A 14,539-nucleotide genomic window follows, 5' to 3' on the forward strand; every position below is an offset into this window, starting at 1 on the left:
TCACATTTGAAAGCCCTGGCTCTGCCTCTTGAGAAGAGCAGGGTTAGCTTCCGGATTGGAAATGTCACTGCCTACTAAGTCCTTTGTGGCGGGGAGAAAGAAAACGGAATGTTTTATTTAAACAGGTCATTAACAGTCAATACTTGTTTGAAAAGGCCTGCATCCAGGGCCAGATAAAAGCTCCCCATCACTAAGAATATCACTGGAGCACATCTAGGGCAAGATGTGCCGATGCGGCTTCAGACCTTTCTGGGGGCGCCAAGTGCGGTGCGGGAGGCACGGCCCTCGGCTTGCACGCCCTTGTGAGTGGCACGCACGGGGGGCCGAGAGCCGCTCGAGGCCCACCAGGGCAGGCCCGCTTTGAATTTTCCGTCTCCGTGCTGCCAAAGGCCTAGGAATGAAGATTATCCATTTTTGCATAAAGTGACAAGCCGGCGCCCCACGGCAGCAGAATGCAAATGGGAGCGAAAGAGCAGAGGACAGCGAAAAAGAATGCGTGGGTCTCACCGCGTGCAGAGGGGAGGGTGCGCCCGGGCTCCCTTCGCATTCTCCCGCAGCACGGCTTTCCTATTTAAATTATTTCATTTTGTAGGTCTCTGACGGTTTGAGAAGATAAATAAATGTCTTTTTTTTTTTTTAAGTGACCCGACGCTGACTCTGCTTCTGATGGCCGGGCTTTCTAGCAAACATGTGTTTCCATAGAGATGGGGGCGACCCGGGCCGGGGCAAGTAGCCACTTGTATCAGCAATTCAATTACGCGCAGTTCTTTCAAGATGCTATGATGTCAGCTCGAGTCTCTAAAGCATGGCTGTGCTTAGACAGGTCTTGGGGAAGGTGAAGTGGCCACGTTGTGAGGATCCCACCCTCTCCCAGCAACCATAACAGGCTGGCAGACCCCCACCCCCAGCCCCCCCCCGACCCCCACCCGCCTAGCAAATCCCAAGTCCCACGGGGGTCCAGACAAAAGACCACGCACAGTTCTCCTTGCCTCTCACCACCAAGTCCCCAGACGCTGAAGGACTATCGTGCCTGCCCCTTCCTTCTCCCCCTCCCCCAGCCCCCCAGCCAGCTCCGGCCGTTCCTACAGAAAGGGCAGTGCTTTTCCCTCTGCTGTGACATTCAGTTACTGAACACCCACCATGGGCCAGGCGCTCCGGGGGATTCTGGCAATGGTGACAAAATAACACGTACTGAACTCTGACTGTACACCCGCACCGCTCCAAGCACTTCCCATGGAATAACTCGTTTAATTCTCCTCGTCACCCTAGGAAGCTCATTACCCAAGTCCCACGGCTAGAAAGGTGCTAAGCTGAGGCCTGAGCTAGCCCTCCCAGTCCAGAGCGCTTGCCCCCAGAGGAGCTCCGGGGGGGGGGGGGGGGGGGAGGCAGACATGTGCAGAAAAGCACAGAAGGGACTGAGGAAAGGAGAGCTGGAATTGGCCTGGCTCAAGGTTCTGGGCAGAGAACACTGGGGCTGTGATTCACCCAACTTGAGAGTCTCATCACAGAGTCCTGGTTCAGCCCAGAGCTAGAGGCAGGCTGGCAGTGGGCAAGGAATGGGGGGTGGAGGGAGAGAGCTGTCTGCTTTAAAAAAAAACACGTGTTGTAGCACATTCATCTCCAAAGAAAACATGCATTGTGGTTCTGCAATGTATCTCTGGACCGGCCAGGAATCCTGAGAAAACCTGGCAAGCAGAGGTGACAGGCTCAGAGCCAGCTCTGGGGACGGCGGCTCATTTGCTGTGGAATAAACGCGTGCTGGAGGAAGCCCTCATCTCTTCAGAGCATATTCTGGCTTCCACAGGCTCCCAGCATTCCTAATTCATTAAGCCAGGAGGCTCCTGGTAAGCACTTAATGATTTTCTCAAAGCAGCAGAGAGGGCCCGGTTCTTCCTGCTTCCCCGAAACGCCACGGGCGCTGCTGAATGCAAACAGTGTGTGATGTACTAATTCACCGGGTGAAAGAAATACCAGGGGCTGAGGCAGGGCCTGGGCATCCGGCGACAGAACTCGGCAGCCAGCCCCCGCCTGCCTCTTGCCCACCCCTTGCTGTGCCGCCCAAGATTTTCCAACAAAATCCACCTCAACTCACTGTGTAAGGTTTCCTGAAGCTCCAACTCAGGGTTCCCAGGACACGGCCCGGCTACCGGCTTTCCCAACAGGCAAATAAGCCTCGTCCCCCAACTGGCCTCCTTTATCAACCTGCATGGACGGTGACCAGTAAGTCATCTCAGAAGTGACGCACACCGAGTCAGGAACTGGATGGGTGGCAGGATCCTGGGTGTGGCTGAGCAGCCGGCTGCTGGCCTCAGCCACCTGCGGCTCGGGGGCTCACCTGCAGGGGACCCGCTCGCTTCCTTTTTGTAAAGCCGCCGGCGCCTCTGCCTGCAGGCCCGCCAGCGAAGGCCCAGTTCTTCTTCGTCTCCTGGGAAAGCCGCGGTTTTAAGGAGGCGTTTGCAACCGTCCCATCGGCTGCCCCAGGGGCTGAGACAGTGCAGGCTGGGACTGCAGTCACCCTTCCAAAGGTCACTTTCTGAGTGTGGTCTTGGCCGAGGGCCTGCAATCTTCCGGTGACACCAGTACCGGCATCGCAATCAATCAGCAAACATTCCGAGCACGGCACCCCGGGGCTCGCTCTTCCGAAACCTGTTCCTGTCTGGACTTGGCTGGAAGTATCCGTGGGCTGACTTTGCACTAAGTGGATAATGTCCTACCATCTCCAGGGCTGTATACACTGTGTCAGGGGTCATGCTCTCACTCCAAGGAATGAAGTTCTCACGGTGCAATGTCCAGTGTCTGCCACGCAACAGCTCGTGTGAGGAGCATGGGGGTGGGATGACTATTGAGGGGCAGGATGGAGGAGGTTTTCTTATCTGTTGTGCCTGCTCTACCTGTCGGCAAGTTAGACCGATACATGTCCCTTGTGTTCTGGTGTGATGTTTGAAAGACTAACATGTAAGTTCAACAGGTTCTTAGGCGGTATTTCTCTGTGGGGCTAGGCCCTCCTTGGTCCTCCCCCCATCTCACTAACCACTCATGGGCAAAGTCAGCCAGGAAGTCGCTATAGCATCCGTTTTAATTAAGGTGCCTCTTTCAAAAGCCATAGTATCTTGGGCCCTTAAATGATGGCAAAAAAGGAAACACTGCCTATTTTCTGCTATTTAGAGTCTCCCTTATCTTATCTGACAGAAAATAAGTAATTACAATCAACCAACTTTAAATCCCAACGTGGCCTCTTACTACTGTCGGGATTTGAGCAAGTTTACTCAACCTTTCCATGCCTTCGTGTCCTCATCAGTAAACTCAGAGCGATCACCGTTAACCACTGCACAGGGTGGTAGTGAGGATAACACGCGTTCACAGTGCTTGACACGCAGCAAGTGCTACAACAGAAACATAACTACTCTCCTTAGATTCTCCACAGCCTGTGGGGCTGCGTGCCCACGGTCCTCACGTTGTAGATGAGAAGCTAAACCTTGAGACTTAGGGTCCTGCATCTGGGCAGTGATGGAGGTGGCCCTGGACACGTAACCCTGACCACAGATAACCCTCCGATGGCTGTGCTCTTCCCTCCCCACCCACCCCCCACTGCGCACTGCCAGGAGGGATGACACTCTCAGGGCCCGATGTCCACAGGGCCGTTGGTTTCCCATGGCCTTAAAACTTATCAGGCACAAGCAAAGTCCATGCAGAGCTACGATCCCTCTTCCCTGCAGACCGGCTCGGAAACCCCCGCCAGGTCACGGGTTCCCAGATGTGATCAGTCCTTAGTGACCCACTTCATAGTGAAGGTGCCTGCCTTTGGAAGACAATAAACAGTTGCCACACAGAAAGGGCAAAGTTCAAACGACGTTCTGCAGCTACTAAGAGAACCACCTAAACACGACTAAGTCTCTTCACACATTCTGATTTCAGGGACTGGTATCAAGATGGGTAAGGAGAGAATTAATATGACTTTCATGTCCTTGAGTTTATTCTAATGCAATCACAGATAATAAAAACTCATTTCGACCATTTTATGACATGTTCAAAATTCGAGAGGTCATATTTACTATCTTAAGTGAATTTCATTTCAATTTCTCACTGTAATACAAAATGAAATTTGCCACCTGAAATATGCTATTTGGGGGAGATGAAGAAATACTTTAAAATGCTTCCAATATACAAGATATTAATAGATTTACTAAAATACAAAAATAATTCCTTTCTTTCCAAAAGCCTGTCTCTGGTAAATTCCACTTCTTCTTTCTCTTTTCCAAAGTACCTAGTAGAATCCCTTTGACAATTAAATGTTCAATAAAGGCATGTGGGAAAAGAGGAATAAATGTCCTCTCATTTTATTTTTCCTTTCTTGGTGGCAACGAGTCTTTAATAATTTATTCTCCTGTTTTCAACACCTAGTACTGGGTTACCATTCTAAACGCCACCATTTAAAACCAGCACTGTCAAATGCTGTCCTAGCCACGGGTCCACACCCCCTCCAACCCTCTCCCTCCCCCGCTCCCCCCTGTCTCCAGCCCTGCAAGATTTAGTCATTCTCAGAGTCAAGGTCTAATCACGAGCCCCGAAGCCCCCCACATCTTCCTGCGTTAGGCCCCATGTGTCCTTACCTTTAACCAGGTAACTTCCCCAACCTCTTCTCCTTACTTTATTTCTAAACGCAGAGCCTTCATTGCATTAAGGAGAACCCAACCACTAGACTAGCCTATGGTCTGTTCAAAACAGAAAGACTGAAATGTTACCTTTTCCGTGGAGCACGAGGAAACAAAAAATAATTGGTTTCCACCCCAATGCTGAACATACTTAACCACTAACCGCACCTTTACATGGACCTTACCTCCTGGCCTGCCTGCCTTCTCCTTTGGTTTACAGCAGAAAAGGCCCAGGAGCAGACACCTCAGCCTCTACTTTGCACTGAGCCCCAACCTGCCATATGGCTCCACTCACACTGCGGGACGTTCGGAAAAGTATCAAATGCTTAGGATGGCCTATAAGCCTTAGCGATATGTAGTTTAATCTCCTCCAAAGATGGAATAAATCCAAACTATTTTCGTACAACTATTGTACAGGCCTCTCAAATAAATATACCACCATACGCTACTTCCCTTTGGAAGACTTCTGGTTAGTCGTCCAATCTACCTGGAAGCAGTTCTGAGGTGGGAACGTATTAGGTTGTGATCACTTGTTGATATAAAAGATCCATCTCTCACCGCCTTGATCCCATGAATACCCGTTCTTGGCAGGCTGAGACGAGACAAGCCAGCAGCGCTCCCTGACTGTTTAACTAAGGCTGAACATCTCGTCATCCCGCTGCGGAACACGTCTGTGAGGGAGTGTGCTCGCCGCGAGCCGGACACCGCATGCGGAGGGGCATCCGTGTATGTGTCCCAACGGGAAATAAGACTCAATGCCTAGTCTTTCTTTCTTTTAATTAACTTTCTTAATAATTAAATTTTTTTCAATTAAAGTTGACATACAATATTGTTAGTTTCGGGTGTACCACATAGGGTGTAGACATTAATGTAACTTAAGACGTGACCTCCCATGATAAGTCTCGTGCCCACGCATACGACTACAGTTATTGAGTGTATTCCCTATGCTGTCCTTCACATCCTCATCGTGCTCTTCATCCCTCCCCCTTTCTCCCCCAGCCCCCCGACCCCTCTCCCCTCTGGCAACCATCAGAATGTTCTCTGGACATTGAGCCATATGGCAGGCTGGGGTTTGTTTGCTTTGCTTATCCATTCCTTTTGCTTTTTTAGATTCCAAGATGTAAGTGAAATTATATGGTACTTGTCTCTGTCTGGCTTATTTCACTTAGCATAATACCCTCTAGGTTCACCCATGATGTCCCCAATGGTAAGATTCCATTCCTTTTTATGGCCGAGTAACATTCCATTGGATACATGCCTATTCTTGGGAGTGTATATGGTGGGCACGGGGTGTGTCAGAACCAAGAGAAATAAGAATGCCAGTGGCTGAATCTTAAACAAATCCTGATGAAATGACTACAACCATGTCTGTAAAAGGAGCTTCTAGAGAGGAGAGAGGGTTTGGGTTTAGATGGGTTTAATCAGGGAGGGGTTCTGAGAGGCAGTGATGGGAATGGCATTCCAGGGAAGAGGAAGAGCAAGTACCTCTCTGGCAGAAACAAGTCACGTGTGAGGCCAGAAAGAAAACCTACCTGCCTCGTGCACAGTCAGTCAGTAAATATTTATGGGGAGTGCACTGGGTGTCCTGGCGCCATGCAGTGTGTGTGGCTAATTATAATGCAGTACCAGATCGACGGGAGATAAGATTAGCAGGCAGTAAGCAGTTAGCTGACATCAGAAGGCAGTATGTGAAAGGTGTTACATGGCGTGGTTTCAATTACACGCTTGTCCTGTTCGTAATGAAGCAAAGAGATAACGCCCTTGTTTCGTTTTCCTTTTAGCAAATGGGAGAGTTCCTTCTCTCCCCCGCCCCACCCAGTTTTTGCGTTAGCCACTGTCATTGTTGCTTACAAGGTTCTGAAACTAGACCTTACTTGCTGTTATTCTGGAAATGCTAAATTGAAAACTGGATCTTTTTTTTTAACCATTTCACCTTGATTCTTTGTCCTTTTAGTTTTGCAAAAGCATGCTATAATCTGACTGCTATCAGAGGCTCCACAACAAATAAAACCAAGGACCTGAGTTTCACTGCGCTCTAGGAAAGCAACTCATAAATTACACTGAAGATTTCATTTGGTTTTATTTTCACCTGGTTTTACATCCTGGGCATTGACCAACAGCTAATATTATACAATTACCAAACTCAGTCTTGAAATGGAGACAACCAGAAACTGAAAAGATACTCTTGTTGTTTTACTAAATGCTCCTTTAAAAAATATGAGGAAGTATTAGTGAGGGAAAATGTCTTTGAAAATTAATCTACTTAAAAAAAATCTATTTCTGAATGGCTAACTTGTTTTTCTTTTTTAAAATTTATCTTTATTGTTGAAAATATTACATATGTCCCCTTTGTTTGTGAATTTTTTCCCCATTGACCCCCTTTACCCCGTAACCACCCCTCCCAGGCCTTCACCACTCTATTGCCTGTGTCCATGGGTTATGCATATGTCATATAAGTTCTCTGATTAATCACTCCCCTCCCGCTCCTCCACTCCCGCCTTCCCTCAGATTCCACAGTCTGTTCCATGCTTCTATGTCTCTGGTTCTATTTTATTCATCAGTTTATTTTGTTCATTAGATTCCATATACGAGTGAGATCGTGTGCTACTTACCTTTCTCTGACTGGTTTATTTCACTATTTTTCACTTCAAACTTTCAAACAATACGGCTAGACAAAATGAGACCATGCCAGGCACCCCATGGGAAACACAGGGTAAGGACTGAGGAAACAATACAAAGACTACATAATGGTCACAATTTTAGTTTAGCTTTTTAAAAATCCTAAAGCTCTGCTGCATGATGGCAGGGGGTGGGGGTGAGAATGTAGCTAGGACAAAGTATTCTCCTTCTTGAAACCTCTGAATAATCAGCCTATTGTTTTACAAAGACTCTCATGTCTGATAACACTACCATCCCTTTAGCAAGAGCTATTATATACTGAGCATATTCATTCATTCATTCATCATTCATTCATTCATCCATCCATCCATCCATTCATTCATCTGTTCATTCATTCAGTGCTAATTTAACCAACGTTTTAAGCAGCTCCACTGTCCTAGGTTTTGGAGATACAACAGTAAGCAACACAAAATCCCCTCAGGACTATGCTGGGTGATTTTATCCCTGTCCGTGGTTTCACTGCGTCCCCACAAGGCAGGCATCTATTGTATAGATGAGGGAACCAGGAAGACAGAAGTTGAGGCCAAGCCCAGGGCCCAAGAGCCAGACAACGGCAAGGCAGGGGCTCAGACGTCTGAAGCCGAATCCCAGGCTATGCCATTCCACTAGTCTGCTGCCACCGTTTAGGTTCAATGCTAAGAAAGGGAATCGCCTAAAAACTGTTTAGTGGGTTCATTCCAACGGAGCAATCTTAGCATTCATGAGGATTAGAATCAGAAATGGAAAGATGGCTTGGCAAAGAGCCACATGGGGCAGGGACATTATCAATGGGAAGAAGGAGAAGGTTATGCCAGTGTTTTAAATGTTCCTCTCATCTTCCCAGTGAGGACAGCCACTGTGGAATACACATTCCCAAACCATTTCCAAGGTCTTGCTCACCCTTCCCTTTGCCTGCGACCCCATGCTCCCCTCCCTTGCTTCCTGTTACATCTGGTGTCTCTAGACAGCAGGCGCTGTCTGAGGAGGGAGTGAGTCACAGAATTGGTTCAAGCGGAGGCTGGATGGGGAGCTGGAGCGGGGACTCACAATCCTCCTAACTCCAGGACTCCAAAAGGGAGACAGTGAGGTGTGTCGCTTCCCTCAGTGTGTAGGTTCCCCATGGAGCACCCAGAGTGCTCTCCTTCTGTCCGACTCATGCCTTGTCTGAAAGTTTGAAATGGAAACAAACCATGTGAGGTCTCCCTGATGTGTGGCATGCTTCCAGACGGGAGTTATCCCCTTGGGCTTTTGTGCCTAGGAATCTGAGAGAGTCCCAGAAGAGCTTGCTGATAGGCGGGACTGGAAAGGTCTCCTGATGGATGGATGGCTTTGTTGTGACCGGCCATTTGAAGCAAAATCTAAAGAAACTGTCACCAGGAAGGCACGAACCAGTATCTTATAACTTAGCTTTTTGTGTTTGCTTTGGTTCAGAACTCAATGGGCCTCCAATGGAAAGCCAGGAGGTCCATCTCCAGGTCTCAACGTGCCCACCGTCCTGCAAGCTGGTGCAGCTTCAACACAACTCCACGTCCACCCCTCGCTGCTCGCTTCAGAGAGATTCTAGTGATTTCCACTCTTCTGGAACCTTGGAGTTACAAAAGGACTCAGGGGTCTCCCACCTTCCTGACGTATGAGCGCATCTCCTCTCCAGCATCCTCACTACGGGGCCATCCAGCCTCTGCCCGAACAAGTTCCGTGATGGAGGCTCACTGCCTCACAATGTGGCTTCTGCCCAAGAGCAATTGTGAGTAAATTCTAGATAAAATGGAGTCAATCGCCTTCCTGCAACGTCCCGTGCAATGCTCCTAGTTCTGCCTCCAGACACGCCAGGACTCGAACCACTCGTGCAAAGCAGATTTGACCTAAGTATGCTTTCTCTGTTCTAGTACAAAATCATTCACTGAATCACAGGACGTCAGAGCACGAAAGGATTTCATAGATCCCTACATTATTTTGTGGATAAGACATTCATTTTGTATTGTCAGACCTGCAGAACTTTAATTCTGAGAGTCCACTCATTCCTCATATGACAAAGTGTTGAGTCTTCTCACCCTACGTAAGTCCATATATGTGTATATATGTATATATACATACATATTCATTCTATGGCCTAAGGCTGCATTTTATTGACAAGCAGATCACACTATACATTAGCCATAATAAGCCTATAGTAAAGGAACTCCATAAGACTTCCTCACTTGACCTATAAGTAAGTCCTATTTCCCCACTCTTCCCTTTTACAACTGGTATTTTTTCGGAACTTAAGTGCATGAGTTTATATCTGCCTCAATTAATTTTGCCTCATTAATTTGGCCGAATTTCCCAGTCTATTAGTTCTCTTAATACCAAATCTATAACTTTCCACTTTAGCTGTACATTTCACTTGGTCATTCACAAATCGATGGATACCATTCATATAACTACGCCATTAAGTGAACAGTCTGGGCTTGAATCTCAGCTCTGCCACCTAAGAACCGTGATCTTGAGGAAGTTATTTAAACCCTCTTCCGGCCGTTTATTCATTTATAAAGTAGAGACAGAAGTGTCAACTGCACAGAATGGCTGTAAGAATTAAATACATACTATAGAGAAATATAAGTGTTTGACACACTTTAGCACCCTGGGTTTGGTTATGCAAACCTAGTTGTGAATCCACTTAACTCTTCAGTTATCCAGTCCCTATTTTCCCATCAAATCCACAATGAAATCTTGAGATGTTGTGAAAACTGCCTTGATGAAACTCATATGCATCATCTCTACCACATTTCCGTCTTGCATTTCAGTTACTTAATTGAACAGGAAAATCATTTAGTCCTACTTGACTTCTTGTTGCCTAATGATTATCACTTTTTTTATTTCTAAGTGTTATCAAAAGTTTCCAAATAAATTCTAGAATGTTACTGGCATTCCATGGTTTTTATTTTTTGTCAGGTTTGGGGGATTTCTCCATTTGCTGAAATCCCCAGGTGGCTGGCTGAATTGGGAGAGTGACAGGTGTGATGTTTTCAGGCCTGTGGATATAATCTGGGCCAGGAAGCCCTACCCATGACGAAGGGCTAAGGATCCAGCATCATGCCTCTGTGGGCCACAATTCCTTAATATTCACATTTTGTTCTAGGCTTCCCAGGTGGGAGATCATGGTCTTTGATTACAAGGCGAGAACAAGAAGAGATAAATAGTCCTTTGTTTTTCCCATCACAGGTCCTATCTCTTTCCTGTTTCTTATTTTCTACAAAAGTAAAAAAATAAATAAATAAATAAGTTCTACAATAAAAAACATGATAAAAATAGTATTTCAGTCTTGACAAAAATTATGACTATGTCATTATCCAAAAAATGGGGCCAATACGCTTCACCTCATGAGCTTTCCAGTTTTCGCCGTCTGGCTTACTCGTGCCTGCAGAATTTCATTTTCTGGAGGATTGTTCCTTGCCAGCTTTTAAATCCCTGTTTGTTGTTTTCAGCATTTTTTACATACTTCAGCTCACTCTGGACTCCAGGCTTCCGGACATCATTCTAATGGGATTATCTCTTTCTCTGCTATTTGTTCTTAGTTATGTGCCTCTCCTTGCATTCTTCTTTAAATGGTCTTTGATATTTTCAGTTAGTCTGAACATGCCCTTTGTAACTACAACCCTCTGTCTTCGTTTTTTAGAACTTTCAAACCTCTAATTCTAATCATTAAAAAACTTGTGGACTGTTGGACGTGTGTGTGTGTGTGTGTGTGTGTGTGTGTGTGTGTATAATTTATTGCATATATCAGTTATGTGCTAAGTATTGTCTTATTTGCTGGGACACAAAGATAAACATGATAGATGCAGCACTGCCCTCTTGAAGCTTACAGTTTCAGTATAAATTGAGATGAGTACAAAGGCACTTATGATCCCATATGATATCGAATTTGAGAAGGGAGGTTTGAGGAGCTCTGGGGGCACATAGAAACGGTCCTAATCTGAACTAAAGGGCTGGGATTCTCATTTCTTTAGTCATCTTCTTTTAGAGCCTCAGTCGATAGAATCCCATCTACTTCTCTGAACAGTTGAAATTTCCCTCCAGAAGATGGTAATACCTATCTGGCTGTATCCATCATCTGTTCCTTGAGTATCACAAAAGCTATGATGACATGGCACAATCTTCCAAGTGCTTGGCACATAGCAGACATTCAAAAATACTTATTGAATAAAAGGATACACCTCCTTCCACTTCTATTACACTAACCAGTCTCTTTTTGGTTAAAATTAGATCCAAAATAACAGTTCCCTTAATTTCCTTTAGCTTCTTAGAGATGGATATGTCAGTGAGGTAGACCGGTATCTGAGACCCTATTTTCATTTAAATATAAACAAAAACATCTAGCAGAGGCCCACATAGCTTAAGCGTCTCATAAGACCTACTAATGACTTCATGTCACTTGGTATGGTGTATCAGAAGCAAATTATATCAATGCTTGATATGTTGGGTGGTCTGAGTTCATTTATTCACTCCAAACTATCTATTGGGTACCTACTATGTGCAAGGAACTATTCTGGACACTGTATTTTTTTCTTCCTCCTTTTAACATCACCAAGAGTGTGCCCTCTCTCGGGTTTTTGGATACCCACACTTCTGCATCCTGGAATGTCTCGATTCCTGCTTCACCGGAATAACCTATTTTATTCTGTTTCTTCTCTGTCAAAAATTCTGCCACTGACCAACCTTTTCTGTAACTGCAGATTAGCTAAAACAGGGTTTCTCAGTCTTTTGGTAATAAAAATTTCCTTATTTTCCTATATTGTTTTTTGAAATGACAAATTAAGTCCAGTAACTTAAAAAAATCAGAGCTATGAGATAAAGTATTATATTGTTATAAACTATACCCCTTTCCACCCACCACTAAGAATCACTGATCTTGATGGAAATAATTAACATTTTTAAAGAATATAGCCAAAATTATAGCATTATTCAATTGGTCATCAACATGAAGAGTTGATGATATACTCCATATGTAGCATGAAAATTGAAATGCACTTTCAATACTAAGACATACATAAATATAAGCATTCCTTTCTTAATTTCTTTAATCTACTTTCTGCAAAGTAATTTAATTAATCTATAATCAAATGCAAAAGCTGTTCCCCAATAAACCATAATTTATTTTTCATATGAAATAAAGAGATGCTCTTATTTTCTTGAAAAGTATAGATTTTTATCAAAATTTCTGTAGCAATTATTTGAGTCATCAAATCATTTTCATTGTCTGTGATTTGAGCTCATAGTAACTTGTAAGAAGAGAAACAACACATCCATTTGTCTTTGGTGTTTTCCTTATGTGCTGCTAACAGACTATGCTCTGTCCACACAAGGTCATGGCCATCTGAGCTAGAAGTGAGCTTTGCTGAGTCACGAGGTCAGAGATCATCATGGATTACTAAGTAAGCAATAACACATGAAAATGATGGAGAGAAAAAAACAACAACCAAAAACCCTAATGCTAATTAGCCTACAAACGAGGCCAAATACAGTTTTGTCCAAAGATAAAAGAAATTTGGCATTGGCCAGAAAACTTTCAATTAAGAAGTGGGAATTAAAATCATTTGTAGTGAGTTTACTTCCAATACTGATATTTTTCCCCATTAGGGACATCATTTCAATAATATTGATCAAGACTTTGCAGTAAGGTTAAGAAGTAATTGGTGAAAATTTTTTAGTCTATCTTCAAATTTTGAATTAGTCACTATTACCAGGAAATGTAGAGCAAATTTTAGAAGAAATTAACAACACCTATAGAATGTCTTAGTAAATTACTACTTTCGATTATTGCATATATTAATGAAATATCTAAACATGTTTCATTTACTAGCAAGAGTACCTGAGACATGGTCAAGGGTATGATTCCTATGATAATAAGCCGTAGGAATGGGTAGAAGGAAGTAACTCCCATAACGTAGGCGCTCAAATACAGTCTTGCAGTTTGGCATGGATTCCTTCTCCATGGAGTTAGCCTAGTGGACATGAGGTGTGAGCTATTGCAGTGGCTTACATGTGACATTCACACACGCTGGCATGTTAGTGGTTTTCTTTTTCCCTTTTATTTTCATATCCAATATTCCACTCAGTTAATATAGGAGAGGGGATGCCCTGGCCCTTGGGAAGTCAGAATCAAGAAAAGAACTTTCTGATTTATCCACCAGCCACATAAGAACATTGTCAGCTGAATATAGCACTGCAAGGTGTGGGCGTCTCTGAGCTCACAGGAAAAGTCCAATGCATGGGCCTCGGGGACTGAAGGTTTTGTATGGATCGCTGCCTCCAACGAGAAGTCCTGCCCGCGTAGGCAACCAGCTACAGCAGCCCAGTCAGCGGCCACCCCGGTGTCCCCCAGCCAACCCCGTGCAGCTGCCACACTCCCCGAGCCGGGGGACCCACGCTGTAAGTGGGGGTGATGACATCTCTTAATCTATTCATAGTGATATCGTGAGGGTACTCCCCTGCCTCAGCAGGAAATGAGAGTAATCATATCTGTTTCACAGCCATGCTGGGAGGATTAAAAGGTAACATATGTAAGCACACATATTTTAGCGCTTGGGTAGTCGGAATACGATTCTGTTGGTTTCTTTTCCTGTGACCATGCAGAAGCTGTTTTCTGTGAAAATAACTGACAACAAAGAAGAGAAAAACCCGTGGCGCTCACTTCATTTACACCAGGCTCCACCCAACTGACTTCAAGGAGCAAGTCAGCGATGGGACATTGTGCGATTCTCATTTTTGGAGACATTTTCTTAGTCACTTAAGAAAACAAGAACAGAAACACACACACACACACACACACACACACACACACACACACACACACTTTGTCTAAGTTAAAAATAAAACAATACCCGGAGCTCCTTCTTCCCAGGCCAGGGCGGCTCTAATGGGCAATGCCTCTGAATGGAATGGGGGGGGTCCACTCCCTGGGGGGGGTCCCACTCCCTCACTGGAGAGTTGGCAGCTGGCCCTTCTCTCCTCTCTGCTCCCTGGATCCCCACCTTTCCACAGCGTCCCCCCCCCCCCCCCCCCCGCCCGCTCCCTCCCACTACCCCGGCCAAGGCTACAGGCATTTCTCAGCCAGGGCAGAAGACAGGTAAGACCATAAGGGGAGAATAGATCTGGGGGAGGAACTAAGAGTTGGGGGTACGTGGAAGGCACTAAAAGGAACCTCCCACAATTGAAATATAAAATCAATACCCGATGAACCTGAAGGGAAA

General features: G+C 45.3%; 1 protein-coding gene across 8 annotated transcripts in view; it reads right to left on the bottom strand.

Moving 5' to 3' along the window:
- The window catches only part of SPATS2L (spermatogenesis associated serine rich 2 like), a 147,938-nt gene that overhangs the window by 77,477 nt on the left and 55,922 nt on the right, over positions 1-14,539 (bottom strand). Inside the window, exon 1 of one of the 8 annotated variants that reach the window (XM_028153155.2) lies at positions 2,093-2,171. The exons of the other annotated variants lie outside the window; for them this stretch is intronic. The gene's annotated coding sequence lies outside the window, so the exon portion shown is untranslated. Of the gene's footprint in view, positions 1-2,092; positions 2,172-14,539 lie in introns of those variants that run through there. 8 annotated transcript variants of the gene reach the window in all.

Source organism: Eptesicus fuscus, chromosome 11 (genome assembly GCF_027574615.1).
Source record: "Eptesicus fuscus isolate TK198812 chromosome 11, DD_ASM_mEF_20220401, whole genome shotgun sequence".
Lineage (NCBI taxonomy): Eukaryota > Metazoa > Chordata > Mammalia > Chiroptera > Vespertilionidae > Eptesicus > Eptesicus fuscus.